This window comes from Beta vulgaris, chromosome 9 (assembly GCF_026745355.1).
Source record: "Beta vulgaris subsp. vulgaris cultivar EL10 chromosome 9, EL10.2, whole genome shotgun sequence".
In the NCBI taxonomy this organism is placed as follows: domain Eukaryota; kingdom Viridiplantae; phylum Streptophyta; class Magnoliopsida; order Caryophyllales; family Amaranthaceae; genus Beta; species Beta vulgaris.
The window spans coordinates 2,217,823-2,224,769 of NC_079210.1; positions in this window are offsets into that span (position 1 = coordinate 2,217,823).

A 6,947-nucleotide genomic window follows, 5' to 3' on the forward strand; every position below is an offset into this window, starting at 1 on the left:
ATCAAAAGAATGAACATGTGTCGGTTCTTACCACTTCAGAACTAATGCGTTTCTTCGTTTTCAACTCAAATTCACTCCCGAAAGATATGTCGTGATCCTCGTAGAAGCTACTTCACTTGATATTATTATAAGGGATAAGAGAAGCATCCACGAACATAAATTCATCGATCAAAAGCCGCAATTCATCAACTCCCATTACAAGAATTATTTAATTCATCCAAAATCTCTTTGAAAGCGTCCAAATAGCTATGAAACTACCTGAAACATTAAGAAAATCACAAGCGAAGCGTAATAGAGCACAAAATAGATAATTCATGCTAATGACACCTAAACTGCAACTATGTGCTCTAATATGCTCTAATAATACAACCTAAATGTGCCAAAAAACTCTATGTATATATAAATGATTTATGAGATACCGATCCTAATAAGATTCATTGTGGAATCATGTTGACTAGGCCTAACGCAATCTATGTACCCTAGCTTGAACTTCTTATTTGTTCTATGTTGTAACTCTCCAACAAATCAACGATAAGTTTTTTGTTTTATTTTCTTTTTCCAATTCTTTAAACTTACATTAGGAAACAAACTTTCCGACAAAAAATTACCTTGTTGCTACATTGTCTTCAACCCTTTTATAACCGGAGATTTTTCTTTCTTCTAAGGTAAGTAATAAAAAATTAACAGAAAACTTAATGTTAACTTAACGGAGGGGTAAAAAAAGATCGGAGAGAAATAAAGTTCTAGGGTACAATTTGTAAGAGAAAAATATTAAGGGTACATAGTAGAAATTGCTTAAACACAACGATATCGAAGAGAGATAACTTTAGGTAAAAGTTTTGAAAATACACATGAAAGAATACAATAAAAGTATATATGACCAAATCTCTTATGTATAAAATAAAAGAACACGAAATTATAAGCTCGAAAATTACAATGTAATGTACTTTTAGAAAACAAAGAGAGTAGTACATCTTCACTTAGGCCTTGTTTTTTAAGCCTATTTCTGTTCAGTTTTGTGCAGTTTACTTAGATGCAGTTCGATTTAACTCACTTACTTGATAATAACAATGAAATAATAATTACTATAATAATAATAATACTAATATTAATAATAATAATAATTATTATTATTATTATTGTTATTGCATTACAATTATTACTATTATTTATACTTTTTCCGTTCTAAAATGAATAAAACACTTACCATTGTAGGTCATTTTAAAGTAAATGAAATGTAACTTTATATTGTATTTACTTCTCTCTTCTCACCACATGAGTCCCTCTCTTTTCTTTCTATCTTTCTTACTCCGATCCCTCCGTCCCATAATATAGTGCTTGTTTCTTTTTTACATAGTCTCCAAAGTAAACATTGCCTTTCATTATCTTTAATTCCTTATTAATAAAAAATACAAAAATTTGATATTATGAAGCTACACAGTGAGGCGAATCTAACAAGATATCACATGATTAATTTTTTTTATATATACAAATGAGAATATATGGTCAAAGATTTTAAAGTTTGACTTCAAGAGAGAAACAAACATTATATTATAAGACGTAGGGAATATCTCCTAAATCTCTGTAGCAATTTGTTTTATATGTTTCATTTAAAACATAACGAATGAAGTATTATACTACCTCCGTTTCTTAATAAGTGCAACACTTTTCTTATTTGGAATAGTCATAATATGTGCAACCAAGCTTAAAATGGTAAAAAAAAAAAAAAAAAAAAGTTGAATATTATGTTGCACTTATTCCCCACTTTCACTATGGCTCCGTTTGGTAGGGTGTAAAAAGTTTTCTCGGAAAATTGTTTTCCTCTATTTTCAGTTTTACATTGTTTGGTTGACAAAAGAGTATAAAACCATTTTCCCTTGGGGTAAAATTACTATCCCAATGATGGAAAACCATTTTCCTTTCAAAATGAAAGGAAAACTATTTTCCTTATCTCTCTTGTACACTTTTCTCACTACCTCCATACTTTTCCTTTCATTTCATCATTTTCCTTACATGAAACAAAACAACGGAAAGCTAATTTTGAAATTGTATTTTTCATTGTAAATTGTTTTCTATGAAAATCATTTTACACTGAAAATATTTTACGCTCTACTAAACGGAGCCTATGTTGCACCTATTAAAAAACGAAGGAAGTATCTGTTTTGATGTTTAATTCAGCTTAACTCAATTCAGTTACGCTAAATTTACTTTAACTCAATATGACAAGGCCTTGCAGGATTTGAAAGTTTAGGTCTTGGGCTGCGGAACGTACAAAATTTGCATTAAATATTGCAATGAGGTGTAAAAATATTTTCGAAGTTAACACCATATCAAGACGGCCGCAGGTAAACATAGTCACGATTCACGATATACTGAACTGACTACTTTGTTAAACCAATAATGAAGCTATCATTACGTAGAGATTCTACATAATTGGTTTCTCGGGGGGATTTGGATACACATACACTAGAATTACCAGCTTTTGTCTGTCTTGTCTAATGAAAGCCAATTCTCTTGTGTTTTACTAGGTGTTCATAAAAATCGAAACCGAAAATCGTACTAAAATACCGAAAAATTGATCAAATTGAATGGTTATTTTGAGAATATTTATAGTACACCCGAGTGTACCATACCCAGGTGTACCATGCTCATGGTACATCCAAGACTATTTTCTCCAAATGAGCAAAATGAGCGAAGGAGTGAATGAGCAAATGAGCAAACATTTCTACTCTTTAAGAAAATAAGCAAATACTTTTATGTGAAAGTATTGGGTCAGACCGTCTGACCTAATATTCTCGTCAGACGGGCTGAGCCCAGTACTATACAATTTTAGTTTCGACTTCCCTCCACAAAACCAGCACCTCAATCTTCTGAAAACAGCCCGGTATATTAAAATGGAGGCGACGTCGTCGACAACATCAACCTCGGTGGTTTTCGATGACGGATCATGTAAGAATATGCCTTGAATTGTGGTGCTCAAGAAGTGTTCGACGAATTGCACAAGAGAGACGCAAAACTGCGTCTCGCCCGGGCGGTCGGGCGAACCTCGCCCGGTCGGGCGCGGGAGCAAAGTTGGAGAAGCGTTTGTTTCGCCCGGTCGGGCAGGTCTCGCCCGGTCGGGCGTGTGTACACTTTTAGGAGAGCTGGGGACCGTCCGGTCGGGCGGATTTCGCCCGGGCGCCCGGGCGGATCGGGAAAAGACGCGGAAAACGCGTTTTTGAGCGGGTTGTATAAATAGGTTATTTTAACCTATCTTTTACACTACGAAAAAACACTCTGTTCTCTCTGTAATCTGGTTTCTTCTCATAATAAAATATTCTCTCTCCCTCTGCCGTGGACGTAGCCAATTTGGTGAACCACGTAATTCTGGTGTCTGTTTTATCGTTTTTCATTCATAATTTGTTTCTCTCTCACGTCCGTTATAACAAATTGGTATCAAGAGCTTTGGTGTTCGATCTGTGTGAGAAAGATGTCTGGGGTGAATGTCAAAATCGATAAATTTACTGGGAGGAATAGTTTTAGTCTGTGGCAGATCAAGATGCGGGCGTTACTAAAACAACAGGGGTTGTGGGCACCGTTGGCAAAAAAAGCAACGGATTTAGTCACCGCTGAGATGGCCGTTCTAGAGGAGAAAGCTCATTCAACGATTATGTTGTGCCTGGCAGATGACATAATCACTGAAGTCGCGGAGGAGGAAACCGCATCTGGTCTGTGGTTGAAATTAGAGAGTTTGTACATGACAAAATCTCTAACCAACAAGTTGCTTTTGAAGCAACGTCTGTTCAGCCGCGTATGCAGGAAGGTATGCCTCTTAGAGATCATCTTGATCAATTAAATACAATTTTATTAGAATTGCGTAATATTGATGTGAAGGTGGAGGATGAGGATGTCGCTTTAATTCTGCTTGTTTCTTTACCTATATCGTATGAAAATTTTGTGCAATCTTTCATTGTTGGTAAAGATTCTGTGTCCCTAGAAGAAGTTAGATCATCTTTGCATACTAGGGAATTGCGCCATAAGGCATCTGGTAGTAGTACAGAAAGTCAGTCTTCTGGGTTAGTGGCCAGTAGTAGTGGTGGTAAAGGACATGGTAAAAAGAATTTTAAGAAATCTGGAAATTCTAAAGGGGGTCCTAAACCTAATGATATCTGTAACTACTGTAAGGAAAAGGGGCATTGGAAGAAGGAATGTCCTAAAAAGAAGCATCAGGAGAACAAATCTGGGTCTGGTTCTGGTTCTGCTGCTGTTGCAGCAGAAAATTCGAATTCTGAGGATGACCTTGCTCTAGTGGCAAATGAGAAAACATATAGTGATGTGTGGGTTCTTGATTCTGGAGCGTCATATCATATGAGTCCTCATAGGGAGTGGTTTACTACTTATGAGCAGGTAGATGGGGGAAATATTTCGATGGCTAACAGTGCAGTCTGTAAGATAGTTGGAATAGGCTCTATCAAGATCCGGACTCATGATGATATTATCTATACTTTGAAAAATGTTAAGCATGTTCCACAGATGACCAACAATCTGATTTCACTTAGTCTACTAGACAGTAAGGGTTTCAGTTTCAGAGGGAGTGGTGGAGTTGTGTATGTTTGCAAGGGTTCAAAGGAGGTTTTGAAGGGGGTCAAGCGTAGTACTTTGTATGTTCTGCAGGGTTCTACTATCTCAGGTTCAGCTTCTATTGCATCATCTGAGGTTCAGAAGAGGATATGACCAAGCTATGGCACATGAGACTTGGCATATGAGTGAGAGAGGAATGCAAATCCTCTCCAAGGCAGATCTTCTGTGTGGCCATAAGGTCACAAACCTGGAGTTTTGTGAGCATTGTGTTCTTGGAAAATTACATCGTAGCAAGTTTTCCAAAGGGCATTCATAGAACAAAAGGTACTCTGGATTATATCCACTCTGATTGTTGGGGTCCTTCACGCGTGGAGTCTTTGGCAGGTCACAGTATTTTGTTTCTTTCATAGATGATTATTCAAGAATGACTTGGTTGATTATTATGAAGTCAAAAGGTGAAGCTTTCAAGAATTTAAGCAGTGGAAGGCATTAGTGGAAAATCAAACTGGGAAGAAGATCAAAAGGCTACGAACTGATAATGGTCTGGAATTTTGTTTGTCTGAGTTCAATGAGTTCTGTAAAATTGAAGGGATTGCTAGGCATCACACTGTCAGAGTACACCACAGCAGAATGGTGTAGCAGAAAGGATGAATCAGACACTTCTGGAGAGAGCTCGGTGCATGCTCTCTAATGCTGGTATGACTAGAAGATTCTGGGGAGAAGCTGTCAATACAGCATGTTATTTGATAAATCGTGGACCTCATTCTGGGATCAATCTCAAAACACCATATGAGATGTGGTCAGGTAAGCCTGCAGACTACTCAGATTTGCGAGTTTTTGGTTGTAATGTCTACTATCATGTGAATGAAGGAAAACTAGAACCAAGGGCTAAAAGGGGAGTGTTTGTGGGTTATGGGGATGGAGTTAAGGGTTATAGAATCTGGTCTCCGTCTGAAAAAAGGGTTATACTTAGTAGAAATGTAGTCTTTGATGAAAATTCTATGTTTAATCCTAATGTGATGTCCATTGAAGTGTCAGATAGTAGTAGTGTTGATAAACAGGTGGAGCAGCAAGACACTCATGATGAGAGTGATGATCAACACATTGGTTCTGAAGAACCATCATCTTCGACGCCTAGTGAGGAGGCGCCTAGCCTGGCACGGGAACGTCCTATAAGGACAAATTTTGGTAAACCTCCAACTAGATATGGGTTTGAAGATATGGTAGCTTATGCACTGCAGGTCGCTGAAGAGGTGGATGTCTATGAGCCATCAACCTATAGGGAGGCAGTTACATGTACGGAGTCTACCCATTGGCTTGCTGCAAGGGGGAAGAGATGGAGTCACTTCATAAGAACGAGACTTGGGAGCTTGTGTCTAAGCCTTAGGGAGAAAAATTGTTACTTGTAAATGGGTTTTCAAGAAAAAGAAGGGATGACATCTGAAGAAGGGGTCAAGTATAAGGCTCGACTGGTTGCAAGAGGGTTCACACAAAGGGAGGGTGTAGACTATAATGAGATTTTTTCGCCTGTAGTCAGACATACTTCCATCAGGGTGCTACTAGCGATAGTTGCACATCAGGATTTTGAGCTTGAGCAGCTAGATGTAAAAACAGCTTTCTTACATGGAGAGTTGGAGGAGGAGATATATATGGCTCAACCAGATGGGTTTCAGGTTCCAGGAAAAGAAAACAGTGTTTGCAAGTTGAAGAAGTCCTTATATGGGCTAAAGCAGTCTCCAAGGCAATGGTACAAGAAGTTTGATAGCTATATGATGAAGCTAGGCTACAACAGGAGCTCATATGATTGTTGTGTGTATCATAACAAGCTGACAGATGGGTCTTTCATCTACTTAGTGCTATATGTGGATGATATGTTGATAGCTGCCAGGAACAAGTCAGATGTTCAGAAATTGAAGGAACTTCTCAGTGCTGAATTTGAAATGAAGGATTTGGGTGCAGCAAGGAAGATTTTGGGGATGGAAATTTATAGGGATAGGACTCAGAAGAAACTTTTCTTGTCACAGAAGGGTTATATTGAGAAGATATTGTCAAGGTTTGGCATGTCAACAGCAAAACTATAGATACTCCAAGTGCTTCGAATAGTCATTTGTCAGTGGCTTTTGCACCTAAGTCGGCTGAGGAGAAGGAGTACATGAGTCGGGTTCCGTATGCTAGTGCAGTAGGGAGTCTGATGTATGCTATGGTTTGCACTAGGCCGGATCTTGCACATGCAGTCAGTGTGGTTAGTAGGTTCATGGGTGACCTGGTAAGGAGCATTGGCAGCAGTCAAGAGGATCTTTCGGTACCTTAGAGGTACGTCAGATATTGGTCTCATTTATGGAGGTGATATGGCTTGCTTAGTTGCAGGATATTCTGATTCTGATTAT